The sequence below is a fragment of the Mus caroli genome, unplaced genomic scaffold (assembly GCF_978045245.1).
Source record: "Mus caroli unplaced genomic scaffold, Mus_caroli_1 scaffold_9, whole genome shotgun sequence".
In the NCBI taxonomy this organism is placed as follows: Eukaryota; Metazoa; Chordata; class Mammalia; order Rodentia; family Muridae; genus Mus; species Mus caroli.
The window spans coordinates 108,719,354-108,734,418 of NW_028227264.1; the positions used below are offsets into that span (position 1 = coordinate 108,719,354).

The 15,065-nt window shown below is 36.0% G+C and overlaps 1 long non-coding RNA gene across 1 annotated transcript in view; it reads right to left on the bottom strand.

Moving 5' to 3' along the window:
• Window positions 1-15,065, bottom strand: part of LOC147002755 (uncharacterized) — a 49,659-nt gene that overhangs the window by 33,654 nt on the left and 940 nt on the right. The gene's annotated exons all lie outside the window — the stretch shown is intronic.

A 15,065-nucleotide genomic window follows, 5' to 3' on the forward strand; every position in this document is an offset into this window, starting at 1 on the left:
TCTCACCATACTGACCCACCAATAAAGGACTGATTCCCCAAAGGTTGATTCCCACCTGGTGTCCTTCTTCACGTGTGCTCCATGGAGAATCCAATGCACCCTTATCTGTACTCTTAAACCCTCTAGTGGGTCTGAACCTTCCTAATGTTGCAACCTTTGAATACAGCCCCTCATGTTGTGATGACCCCCAACCATAAAATTACTTTATTGCTACTTTGTATCAGAAATTTTGGTATCATCATGAATAATAATGGAAATATCTGGCATGGAACACTTGTGAAATGATGGGGTTGCAACCCTCAAATGAGAACCACTGCCCTAGTCTATTTCACTAACTCACTTCTACATAGAAAGGGGCCTCTTGCCTTTAGATGTTTTCAAGCTTGACCAATCACAGTGCCTTTCCAATCTTTCTTAAGGTGCCCTTGGAATTTTGTTCCTCTGTGTCTCTTGGCTGAGAGAAGGACCAACACAGTTTTTATGAGAGGGAATAGGAGACCAAAGCTCATGCCAGAATTGTTTATTCTAGCCATGGAAACTGCTCTCTTGGGGATTCTTAGTTTTTGCTGCAATACTACTGTAGTGAGAGATGTGTTACATTTGGCAGGAGGTTTTAGACATCAATGCATGTCTCATAATTACAAGACGCTGTGCATTATAGCGTTATCATATTTGAGGCCATTCTTCATTTTCATACTCTCAACATTCTGTTACATGCTTAACCTTTTATTAAAACTCCCCAGTCCCTGATTTTCCGACCCTGAACACCATCTGCTCTTACTCAGTACACTTTACTCTGACCTGGAGCAACAGTGTCTTACCATTCCAAAATTAGACTCACCTGATTAGTCTCTTTAAAATACCAGTCACTTAACTGTTTGTATTATCAGATCTTCATTAAGAAATTTACAAGTGATACCTACTCAGAGGATCCTCCTCTGGCTCCCGTGTCTAGACTGTTACACATTCCCTATGGCACTGATGTCTTAGTATCTTAGTATTACTAACGGTCATCTAAAACATGGTTGCCATTGTCTTAATTAAGGAATTTTCTAGGAAAAAAGAGAAGCTTCATCATATGTACTTAATTGACAAATTGGGCAACTGCTAACCTCAAGTTCTATTCCAACACATAACTGATTACAGTAAAGACACATACAATGAGAGCAAGTGACAAAGTATACGTTAGCAGAACTGTATAGCTGCTATAGGAGTAAACAATAATGAGACAAAAAGAAAAGTTACTTCTAAGTACAGGGTATTGTCTTTTGTAATAACTAATAAAATTTCTATATTATCCAGAAACACACCAGAAATGCAGTAGTCACTAAACAGTGCTGAATGAATATGTGCTTCCACACAGACACTGCTAAAAGTCAACACAAAATGAAGAACAAACTAACATAGTTGACTTAGTCAAGCTGTCATTTAAAGTTTAGGGAGATTAATTAGGCCACAACAAATACATTATTAAAATTTAAAATACTAAATCTCAGTTATGATGTCTCATTCTTTTATATGCCAGTATTTCTAAAAGTCATGCTCAACTTTGATTTTCTTCCTGTGATGTTTTAAATAAACATTTTGAGAATTCGATTTACAAAGACCATAAGAAGTTTAACAAGCAGGAAGGCTCAAGTGTGAATTTTTCAATCCCACTTAGAAGGGGAAACAAAATAAGCATGGGAGGCAGAGGGAGGGAGGAATCTGGGAGAGGGGAGGGAGAGGGGGGCAGAGAAAGGGCAATAGGATCAGGTTTGGGATGGGCACAGAAGAGAAACCCAGAAAATCAGGAGAAGGAATGGCAATATGCAACTTCTGGGTGGTGGGAGGGAGCAGGGGGTGGGGGCAGCTGTAGAAAGTCCTAGAAACCTGGAAGGTGAGAGACTTTTAGGACTCAATGGGGGTCACTGACCTTAGCCAAAATGCTCAACAGTGGGGAGAGGGAACTAGAAGAGTCAACTTCCAGTAGAAAGACAGGGCCCCAAGTCAGGGGTGTGTGTGTGTGGGGGGGGTACCAACCCATAGTCAAAATTTCTGACCCAGAATTGTTCCTGTCTAAAAGAACTGCAGGGACGAAAATGGAGAAGAGACTGAAGGATAGGCTGTCCAGTGACCGGTCCAACTTGGGATCTATCTCATGGGGGTATTGCAGCACTAAGGCCTGACACTATAACTGATGCTATGTGTTTATGACAGTAACCTTGCATGGCTGTCCTCTGAGAGGCCCTACTACAGCTGACTGAAACAGATGCAGATAGTTACACCCAACCATTGGACTGAAGTTGGAGACCCCTATGAAGAAATTAGGGTAAGGACTGAAGGAGATGAAAGGGAGGGCTACCCATAGGAAGACCAGCAGCCTCAACTAACCCTGGGAGATCCCAGAAACTGAGCTACTAACCAGGCAGCATCCTTGGCTGGTCTGAGACCCCTCCCCTCCGCCCCCCCCGCTCATGCCACCCCTTCATCCCACACCCCACACATACATATCAGAGAACTGGCCTCAGTGGGAGAAAATGAGCCTAATCCTAGAGAGACCTGAAGCCCCAGGGTAAGGGGATATCTGGGGGTGGAGAGTGGGGGCTGGGGGGGAAGCATCCTCTCAGAGGGAAGGGGGAGAGGCAATGGGGTGAGGAACTGGGGGAGGGGGACCGGGAGGAGGGACAACTGGTAACATGTAAATAAATAAAATAATTTTAAAAAAGAGTATGGCTTAATAATAAAATTATTAATATTGGCTGAGTATTTTATATAATATGAAAACTATAAAAAGTACTGAAAAATTTAAAATCTGAATATGCAAGGCTGGATATATTGGTAAGTATGAATATCAAATTTATAGTGTATCAAATTGGCCATTAATGGCAAATTTAAATTCATCTACTATTGAATTAAGTAAAATCTTCATATGATTAATTTATAAATTGTAAATCAAAATAGAGAATCTAAGTTTTTAAGATTAAAAATGCAAATGTTGCAGTAATAGTTACTGTCTGCAGTCAGTAACTATTTTTTTTAATTGTGCTCTGTAATAAATTAAGAAAAAAATGAAGTTATTCCATCTCAATTCCTGTAATATCGAGGCAAATGAAGGGAAAAGATAAAACATCATCATGAACTTGACCCACATTTATATTTGTGTAACTTCCACAAGGTCCACTTGTTAGTTTGAAAAGCTAACTCTATATGATAAAGCGGCAAATATAATAGATCCCTTTTGTGTCCTTTCGCTCACATTTCTAAGCAGTTGGACAATAAAGCATCGTTTTACAGTTATTTGTAGAAGGCATATAAGGGTCCATTTATGTGTGAGGAATACCAGGTTTAAAAGGAAACTAAGAGGGAATATAGAAGGAGGCTGGGAGTGATATTACTATGATCAAAACACAATTATGAAGCTCTCAAAGAATAACTATAAACATTATTTACATGAGTAAATGAATAAAGACAAAGTGTTTTCAGTAAATAATTAATACAACATTCTGTTTTACAATTAACCAGTAATAAATATAAACATATTTTAGTAATAGGTGTAATCACTGGCATATCTATTAATACTAGTGTTTCATATATCAAAATTCCACTGTTAGAAATATTGTTCTAGTCTAACATGAAAACACTATGTTGATTCTTTGGGGGAAAGGTGTTGTCTAGGACATAGAGTCTTATGCATGTTCAGATTTCATACTTCCAAATGAGCTCAGTCCCCAGACTGGAAATTGTCTAGAAAAATATAAATGACCAAAATTGATTTAGAATAGGTGACTAAAAGTTATTTAGAATTAGATTAAATGTTGGAAGTTTCCTTGAATAGTTTTTGAATAGTTTGCTCTATCACTTTTTCATGAAATATTTAGGAAATAAAAATACAGATAACTTTCACAGTCACTGTTATGAGTCTTGCTTATCACTGATGAAAAGGTTTATCTGAAAAGCATTAAAAAATCTTTAAATGATAGACTAATATAATTTAAAGATGTCTAATTCTCAATAAAGTACATGACAAGACAATCAAATACCCTTGACAAGGCAGGACTATTTATCATACGTACAAATACTTCTCATCCCAGGAACTTTATTCATTTAACTCATCTTTGAAGAGGACATAGTTGGAAATGGTTCAAGAGTTGCCTATTCCAAGCAGGAACAGGATCAACTACCATGATGAATTTTAAAACGTTCCCACTTACTTTCTCTTGACATAATTGCTTTGTAATATGCTTTGAAAAGGGTTTCATTTATTTGCCCAAACTATGAATAGGGAATCATATGAAGCATATTTAAAACATCACAGATCCAGGTGAGCAGGGTTCTAAAACCTGTTCTTCATTTGCCTACAATCTCTATTCCTGTGTCTTCTTGATCTACCTTTTTCTAAATAATTGTTATTTAGTCTGCAGGAATTTCATATTTGCCCTTCCCCTGTTTTGATCATTTCTACCCCAAACCCTTGCCAGGCATATTTCCTCTATCAACATATCTCTTCCAATGTCATACATTTGTTTTTAAATTGAGTTCTGAGTTCAATTGGTGTTGCCAGCAATCTTTATAGTGTCTCTAAATTGGATCATGATTTAACTATTTACCATAAACTACATTATGTGTTACTAATACATGACACATTTAAAATATAAGTAAATACCTATATAAATAAAAATTAAAATCTTTTTTGGAAGTCTCAATGTAAATTACACTCACATAGGGATCACAATCAAAAGGATTCGAGATTCAGAATATTTGGAATTTTCTTTGCTGTAACAAAATGTTTCAAGTGGATATTTATTTTTTTCTTAAAATTTTCCAGGTCAGTTTTCTAAGATGGATTCTATTCATTTTTTAAAATACGTCAATGACATTTATCCGAGGAATTTAAGAATAAATATAAAGTTCACACTATGCAAATACCTTATATCTTGGAAGGCTAAAGCCATAAAGTTTCTTTTGAGATTACTTTAGTCCCAACATTTCGGAGTCTAAAGAAATCCAGGAAGTGAAAAGACTGAGCTGTAACACATATTAAAAAGGTCACTAAGAAGCTTTGATCCAGTATTCTTCGAGAGGCAGTTACTCTGAAATCCCCCATTTGGCTAGCTGACAAATGGATAAGTAATTGCTAATCATTGCAAAGAACAGATTTTTTTTTTTGTTTCCACCCTAGGAAGTTATTATTTAGAGTCTTGTATTATTCATTCCTTAAATTATTTATTCATTCAGAGAACAATTTAATCCTTCTATAGACTTTAAATATTAGCAAACATAAGAAAGAATGGATATGATTGCAATGCAGAAAGATAAGGATAAAGGAGACTGAAAAGCTAGCATGAAGCCCAAAATATCACATATTAAATAAGCCATGTCATACAAATATCTTATAACAAAGGCACTATTTTTGAGTCTACTTTGTTAGAATGTATGAACAGTGTAAAATAAGGAATTCTATCCTCAGGCAATGGCAGATATAATCATGTGGCTAAAGACCCTGTCTTCTCTTTCAGAAACATACTGGTATATTATAGTCTTGTGAGATCCAGAAAAAGCTTTGATGAATTTTGGGACACACACACACAAATTAATTATGTTCCTACTTAATAAACTGTTCTCCTAAAACACTCAGATTTCAGTTTTGGCATTTCTGATGTTATATTCCCTCTTCTCTTTGTTTACCAGGATCTCAGAGGCAAACTTGTATATGTGTATTTTATTTTATCATATACTTGAATTGGTAATCAATTTTCCTCCATGCTATTGTTCATATTTTTATAATCTGATAAAGAGGTCATTGAAATCCAGTGTGTTATAAATAAATACATTGAGCCAGCTAACCCTTCTTATCTTTTATTCTTTCCTCTATTCCCAAGTCACCACTTTACTTAGATTTTGCAATATCATACATACTTAATGTTCTCCTCAACAGGTTTCTTTATATAAATCCCCTTAACACAACTTTTCCTGCTCTATGTGTAATGGTTTATATCTTACTGTGTCTAATATTTAATATTTCTTTTTTCATTATATTGCTATGAAATATAATTATATTCTTTATGTGATTTCTAAGTTGCTTTTCTAAATTGATTCTTAACCAACACTATTCTTCATAGTAAAACATGCCACAAATAGGGATACAGCAACAGAGGACTAAATATTGATGACTCTTAAATGCAAACATGTTACAAAAAGGAGTAAATGCAATATGATATGGACATCAAATATAATTTTACAGTATAATATGAATTTGTGTTGAAGAGTGGTAAATATAGGTTCTTAACAAAGACCTTTTAAATTTATTATATAAAATGCTACTAGTCAGTTTATCTATCTTCAGCAAACATAGACCTGGGCAGATATAAGAAAATTGCTTCAAGGGATTAGGCAATGGGTTTCAAAACTCTGAGGAATAGGGGAAAATATAAGCATGGTTATCCTTGCTTACCTCCTGTGGGTTTTTTTTTCAATCATATTATAAAGGTTTAAAACCAGGAAAGCACAGAAGGCTTACAACACTGAGGAGACAGGCGTTGGAGATGCTGTGGAGGTGGTAAAATTTACTGGGAAGGACACCAAGAGAGAAATATGCACAGGGACATGGTAATAGAACTGCAAATAAAGCTTCCAGGATTCCCCTACCCAAGTACTACAAAAAATATGCAGAAAAACTTAAACGTACAGAGAGAGAGAGAGAGAGAGAGAGAGAGAGAGAGAGAGAGAGAGAGAGAGAGAGAGAGAGCAGAGACAGAGAAAACATATCAGTAAGTGAAAATTAATTATCTGAGAGTAGTTGACAGACACAAAAAACAGAAAAGGTGATGTTTTTCAGGATTGATAATGTTCAGATCCCCATAGCACTTCAACCAAACTATGTAGAACTAAAAAGTAATTTGAAGACGTTATAAGTGTACAAATTTAGTAGAAATAGACATAGCAGTTAAAAGACACCAAACATAACTATGGCCTTGTTGTTGAATTTACTAAGTAAATACTTTCATTATTATAAATATATCCAAAATAGAATGAATATACACACATGCTCTCTTAGCAGAGAAATGAAGTATAAAGAAAAAAATGAAAATTTTAGTATTGAAGGATTCAATATCCAACAATTTCAATAACTACTGAGAGACAGCTGATTGGAGGCAAAAGAATGTATAAAAATCAATAAGTTACAAACATGCTACCAAATTTAATTTTATCAAAAGATCTGAGAAAGAAAGGTAGAAAAAAAAAAAGTAAAACTAGCTGCAGGGAGCCAAAAGCATCATCTCGTACTTACAATCCAAGAATAGACAGGGTGTGGGGTAAAAAGAATATATTGAATGACATCATTGTGAAGTAATGACCTTAAAAGTATTGAAGTAGAAATTGATGGTTAAGTAAAAATGCTCCTCATCAGGAAAGAAGATGAAGAAAAAGCCAGTGGAGATGTAGATGAGGAACAAAGGAGTTTTGGATCAAAAGGAACTGCACTTAGATGGAAATTCATATCAAATGAAGGAACAAAGTGCACAAAAATAGTAAATACCTGAGAATGGCTCCCAGAGGTTCAAAGATTTGAATGCCTGATCACCAGGGAGGGGCACTATTTGAAAGGATTAGAAGGTGGATCTTTGTTGGAGGTGGTGTGGCTCTGTTGGAGGAAGTATATCAGTGGGGGTGGGTTTTGAGGTTTCAAGAGCCCAAGCCAGGCCCAGGGGCTTGCTCTTCCTGTTTCCTGCAGGAATCCTCTTTGGTACATAATAGAGAAAACGTGTAGATTTTTGCAGAAGTCGCCTAACCTATAAATGACAAAAGTGCTATCACCGTGATGTTTATAACTTACACTGAGGTGAAATGGATCACCATAATACTAAGAGAGGGAAGCAGACATGGGAAATATACTACCATGAAGTATAAATGGAAATGTTGCTTTTATTTCCTTAAATGAAGTGATGAGATAAGAGCTTTATGAACACAAGGCTTGGGCTAAGAGCAGGGCATTTCTATGTAACTATCCCGAGGCCTAGGCCTGGAAGCTTCTAGCCCCCATACAATCTAATTTTCTAGAAGTCTGGATCTTGAAAGCTTCAGCTTCCAGCCTCTGACCACTAACCTAGGCTTAGAATTTTTCTGCCTCCAACAAGCTCACACTTTTCAGTTCTTTCTGAACTCTGGCTGGCTGGTTCAACTCAGCTGTTCTGGTTCAAACTCCTCTCCAAGCTGACTGATTCAATCTAGCTTCTCCCAGCTTCGTACTGAATTGCTCTGCTTAGACTCAAACTACCTCTGGCAATTTGTTCAAGTTCTCTGGCTCCTTATTCTCTCACTGAAACCTGTCTCTGAACTGAATTGACAAAATTCAATTGAGCTGACTGAGCTGAGCTGAACTCAGTGAATGAACTCATGAATTAACAACTCCATTACACTGCACTCAAGGCACTGACTGCCAACTACTGACTATATCTCCCTGCACTGCTTTTACTTTGTATATTTTATTGGTTATTTTATTTATTTACAGTTCAAATGTTATCCCCCTTCAAAGTTTTCCCTCCACAATCCCTTTATCCCATTCCCCCATCCCTGCTTCTATGAGGGTGCTCCTCCCAACTCCTGCCTCACTGCCCTAGCATTCCTCTCACTGGGGGTATCAAGCCTTCATAGGGCCAAGGGCCTCCCCTCCCACTGAAGCCAGATAAGGCCATCCTTTGCTACATATCCAGCTGGAGCCATGGGTCCCTTCATGTGTATTCTTTGGTTGGTGGTTTATTCCCTGGGAGATCGGGGGCGGGGTGTTGTCATCTGGTTGGTTGATATTGTTACTCTTCCTATGAAGTTGCAACCCCCTTTAGCCTGCACTGCTATTAAATAGAGTCTCTCTCCTTTGCTGTTCTTGTGAGAGTTGAGAATATCCTATCTCTGATACATTCTGTCAAATCTTTCTCTGATCTGTCACCTTGTCTTCCTCTTGATTAAACATCAATGTTCAGGATTAAAAGGTGTGTTCTAAGGGTTTGTTTGTATCCCAGCCAGAGTAATTAAAGGTATATGGCATGTCAGCTTTCCAGTCAGATCACATTGACTTAGTAGGTCTTTGGATGTGATCCCTTGTCACAGAAGCCATGTTGCTGGATTAAAATTCTTCTACAAAAAGGGCCTTGTATTTATACTTAGTGGACTATTATTAAGTATAGAAAATTCTTGAGACAGAAAAATGAATCTAAAAAATGAAAACATAATCTAGACAAATAGAAGTATCTACTCATTCAGAAGATATTATATATTTTCGCATTTTCATGTGTGCGTGCTGTGCATGTTTGCATATATGCTTCCATGAGTGGGTGCACAATGTTGGCTATGGGTATAGTCTATCATTCTGGATACATAGAAGCCTGGGGTTGTTTTCAGAATTGGTCTCTGTCACTGTGGAGGTTTAAATGAAAATGTCCCCCAGAAGCTTATAAATTTGAATGCTTGTTCACCAAGGAGTTACACTACAAGAAGAGATTAGAAGGCCTTGTTGGAGTAGTTGTGGCTATGTTGGGGGTCATGTATCTGTGGGGATGGACTTTGAGGGTTTCAAGAGACCAAGCCAGGACCAGTGGCTTTCCCTTCCTATTGCCTCTGAATCCAGATAGAACTCTCAGCTACTTTCTCCAGTATCATGTCTGCTGGCATGCCATCATGCTCTCTACCCTGATAATGGACTCAACTTTTGAAATTGTAAGCAAGCCATAATAAAACTCTCACAGAATTATGAGAGTTTCCTTGTTCATGGTGTCTCTTCACAGTAGCAGAACACTGGTCAAGACTCTCTCTATTACACATTTTAATTAAAGCGGGGTCTCTAAGTTAAACCTAGACCTTGTGATCTTCCATATATCTAGTTTCCCTAGCCGGCTTGATCTGGGGATTCCCATCTCTTTATTTTCCAAGTCTAGAATTACAAGCAGTATGCTTGTCTACACAAATTTGACATCTGAACTCTACTCCTCATGCTTTAATCAGTGAACCATTTGCCAACCCAACTGAAGACATTAAGAAATGTGCAGAAGAAACATTTGAAGAGATATTCTCAATTACTCAGACTTTACCTGAAATGCACTCTGTATTAAATCTATATGAGCTGCAATAACAATAAATATTATGAGAAAATCAACACAGAAAAGAAAAACTGAAAAGTCCTCAAAAGACTCTTTATAAATAAAAGGTCAATTTGCATAAAATATAGTCATTATTATTATTCACCAAAGATATGAGCATTTAAGGCAAATGGAGATGTTACTTCATCATTAGAACATACAAAATTAAAGAGCATCCAAAATCTGTAGTTGATGGTTGCCTAGAGCCAAGAAACTAACAATGGACAGTGACTGATAAGGAGGTCATTGCTTAAGGTATGGGTCTTTCTCCCAGAGGGATGGAGTATTTTAGAATCAGACAGTGCTGATGGTTGTATTGTATAATGCTATTGATGCATTATGTGGATTTATCACCCTTTAGTAGATGGTTTTTGTGAAAATTAAGATAAAGCACTACTAATATCAAAAGTTGCCATAGCAATGTGGTTTAGGAGAACATTCGTATATTGCAAATGAAAAGCTGCAGGTAGAAACACAGTAGAGAACTCTTTATCAGAAGTTTTCCTTTGTTAATAATTGCAAGAGTCAAAGCTTAGAGACAATGTAAATACTATTTGTCAAGAAAATGAATAGATAGCACTTAAGATTCATACACTTCTCAAAGATTGAAAGTAAACCACTGATACATGCAATAGAATACATGTACCTCAAAAATATATGAATGAAATGAACAAGAGGACATGTGTATGTACTCAACATAGTCACTGACACAGAATTAAAAGATGGTGGTGTCTTCTACATTTGAGTAAGGGAATAAGAAAGTCGATTCAAAGACCTAGAAAGCAGAATAGGGGCCACATGGACAGCATAAGGGAGATAGTCTAGACTAGTGGTCTTGAACCTTCAGAATGCTGTGACCCTTTAATACAGTTCTTTCTTTTGTGGTGATCCCCAACCATAAAGTTATTTTGGTGTTACTTCATAACTGTAATTTTCCTCCTGTTATAAATTGTAATGTACATATCTGATATGTTACCCCTGTTGTGGGTCATGACCCACAGAGTGAGAAACACTGGTGTAGACAGTAGGCATTAAAATATAATTAGGTAAGAGAAGCAAATTGCAGTATCCAGCAGTTGAGTAGGGCTCATGTTATCACAATAATGGAACACAGTGCTCCCAATGGAGGAGCTAGAGAAAGTACCCAAGGAGCTAAAGGGGTCTGAAATCCTACAGGTGGAACAACAATATGAACTAACCAGTATCCCCGGAGCTCATGTCTCTAGCTGCATATGTATCAGAAGATGGCCTAGTTGACCATCATTGGGAAGAGAGGCCCATTGGTCTTGCAAACTTTATATGCCTCAGTACAGGGGAACACCAGAGCCAAGAAGTGGGAGTGGGTGGGTAGGGGAGTGGGAGGGAGGGTATGGGGGACTTTTGGGATAGCATTTGAAATGTAAATGAAGAAAATACCTAATAAAAAATTAAGAAAAAAGAATTTATTTTTTATAAAGAACAACCAGACTGTAATTGAAACTCTTCCATGAAATAAAATACTAATTAGAAACCTTTAATTATTATATACCTTATCCTAGTATTGAATATGCAATTATTCATAAATATGCATTTACATGCCAAGTAAAACATTTCTAAAGAAAAATTATTGCATAAAAACATTAGATTAAATATTTATGCCCAAATTATAGAATATATATCCTTCATTAGATTTTAAGAGTAATAGCAACTTCATGATCATTTAGCTACTGATAGTGTCAAATAATAAATACATTGGCTTGTATAAACCAGATTAATGATATCATCTACATCCTGTCGATAATTTCCTGAGTTCCTTCAAATGGATTGGAACTCTATGAGTGTGTTTTAATAAATTAAACAAAAACATTCTCATGAAAAACAGGTAATACCATCCATGTTAGTGTGAATCACAAGAGAGATGATAACTTTCTTGAAAGTCATAAATGTAAAATTCAAACAATGATAACAACAAGAATTTCCAGTATCCAACTAGTTAGAAAACAGGTCATGAATATACCAAATGACTATTAAAAATACTGATAATGGGAATGCAATGTAATAATCTATGGGAAAATAATAAGTACTCCCTACCTAGCATGTCAATTGATGACATAACAAATAAAACACATAAAAGAATTTATCTGTAGTATGTAAAGACCACAGTCAATTGTATATGAATCTAAAAATACCCATAAAGGAAGAGGAATATAAATTAGCTGAGCTACTATGGAAATCGGTATGCAGGTTCCTCAATAATCTAAAAATAGAACTACCATCGGACCAAGCTGTAAAACGCCTGGGTATTAATCCAAAGGAGGACAAATCAACACATCACAGAGATACCTACACATCAGCTAAGCTATCTCAGAGTAGCTAAGCTGTGAGATCCAATTAAGTATTTTACAATGGAGAATAGATAAAGAAAAAGTGCATATACACAACGATATTTTATTCAGTCATAAAGAGGAAAAATTGGTCTCATTTGGAAATTGATAAAACAGAAGGTTATTGTATTAAATGATTTGTTAGCATGAGAAAGATAATTATGTTTTATTTTATTCATAGACCCCAGATTTTATATAGATACATAACATTATGTATGCATAGACAGCATTAAGTTTGAAATCAAATTATTTAAAGAAACAAAGGGACTTAAGGGAGTTGGAGGAGGGAGGAAGAGTTCTTAGAGATATGCTCAGAATATATTACATAATTGAATGAAAGTCCCCATGAAGCAGTATTAGATACAATACATCTTCATAAGAAAGAAATGGGATGGTGTGGAAAATGTAAATAAGAAATACATTACATAAGGACTGATGAAATAAGCTCAAGGTGGAATGATGACAAGTCACACTCATTCCTAAATCAGCCAAACCATCAGTCCACACGCGTGCAGTAGCAACCATAGCAGTATAAGGAGGCCAGCCATGATGCACCTTGTGGTACTACTGACTTTAATGTGTTAATCTTACTTTTGAGATTATGTAAAAACACTAATAATGTTTACTTAAAGCTACAGCCCCAAAAGTCATTACTGAAGATTTTTAAATAATTGCAAAAGTAGAAACTGTCTAAATGATAGAAGAGTTGTTAAGTTAATTAGGGCTTACCAGCTCAATGCATTTTGACACAAATATGATAATTATGCTCACCATTACATAATGTGAATTATGTGCCCCACATTATATTGAACCATATATTCAGTTGAAAACATAGTGTATTGAATTTGAATTTGATTTCATTATAGTTTAAATGTTATGCAGACATGAATTTACTCAAAATAAGCAGAGAATAATTATTCTTATTTGGATTATCTTTGTGATCATCTAATCTTAATTGTTTATATCAAATTATCACTACTTTCTCATAATCATTTCTCCTACAGAAATACAAACATATGTATATAAGTATTTCTCTATAACCCAAACTATCAATCTGTCTAAAGTTTATCAAAAAAGTTTGTTCATTATTTCAAATGTATCATTTGTGGTTTCCTTCAATGTGATTTTGTTTATATCATGGTCCTAACTGTATGTTGACAAACTAGAATCAAGGCCAGCTTTGGACCACTGACTGCTTTTCTTCCAAACTTTGAAGGCTCAAGGCAATTGGTTCACGTTTGCATTGTCTATGGGTTTTTGAGAAACAAAGGCAGAAATTAAAATTTATGAAAGATCATCTGGCTGACAAAATTGAATATATTTCATTTCTAGAACTTTGCAGAAAACCTTTTTTTAATATCCTACTCTTTAGACTTTGATAATTTTTATTTTACCTAGAGATACTAACTTTCCCCTCCCTTACCCCTGAGGTAAAGATAAAGATGAATATCTGGGAGAGGGGAAGTGCATTAATTGGTTTCTATTATAAGCTGGGTACCATACAAGCTGCATATGTATTTCATGCTATTATCATAACACTAGCATTAACCCATTAAATAATTTACAGATTATGTGATTGGAGAGGTTAATAATCAGTAAGATTGGCACTGTGGACAGTAATTTAGGTCCTAGTACGTCTCTCTTGCCAATAATTCCCACTATGGTTATGTTTTATAATCAGCCTTTGTATATTATTCCTTACTAAAAGTTCCAATACTACTTTTGTTTCAAAGGTTGTGTAGTTTATACCTCCTTGGGTATAATTCAGTTGTAAGCCTCTGAGGTCAGCTTACTACATGTTCCTTTCTGTATGATAGTACTCTATAGGATTGCAAGTATATTAATGATGATGTAATTGAGTAAGGCTTTTGCTACTGGAAAATTGGGATTACTAGACAACATAGGTTGTTAAAATGTCAGAGCTTTATAAACTTATCTGTACTGCAATCAGAGACAATATCCAGCAAGTTTCTTCTAACACAGTGGCACATTGGTTAAAAATTTTAATTTTCCTTTAACTCAATAATTCATATATTTCTTTATTTTTAAGCTTGGGATATTAATCTCAGACTGGTTTTAAAGTCATAGTGATATTCCTGCCTTGGCCCACTAAATTACTGGGATTATAAGCAGGTAGTAGCATATTTGGTTGATTCTTAAAGTTATATGCAGGGAAACATGGAGATGGCTTGGCCCAGCTGCTTTGAAAGGCATGTATCACAGGTTTCTCAAGTTAGAGTCCAGGGCTCCTGGTACACAATGTGCCATCTAGTTCCCGGGGACTGATGCACTCCCTCAGTCTGTCTTGTGTTTCTCTGTATGTTCCATTAGTAGTCAAGGGAAGTATGGGAGCTTGGCAGGACAATAGGTTGTGGACATTAATCTTGTGTGCCCTGTATAACTTGCAAACATCTTTGTATCTGGTAACTGTATTGATCCTGGCAGTTGTCATTATATCATGTTTCTGAAAGAGGTATAAAAGGCCTGATTGCTCTTAGTCTAAGTTTTGCCATGGCCTAAGTTTTGCTGTGGACCCTCCAACTGGCATGGTTCCTTTCCTCACAGCCAATCAGGTGACCTTGGCCCAGTA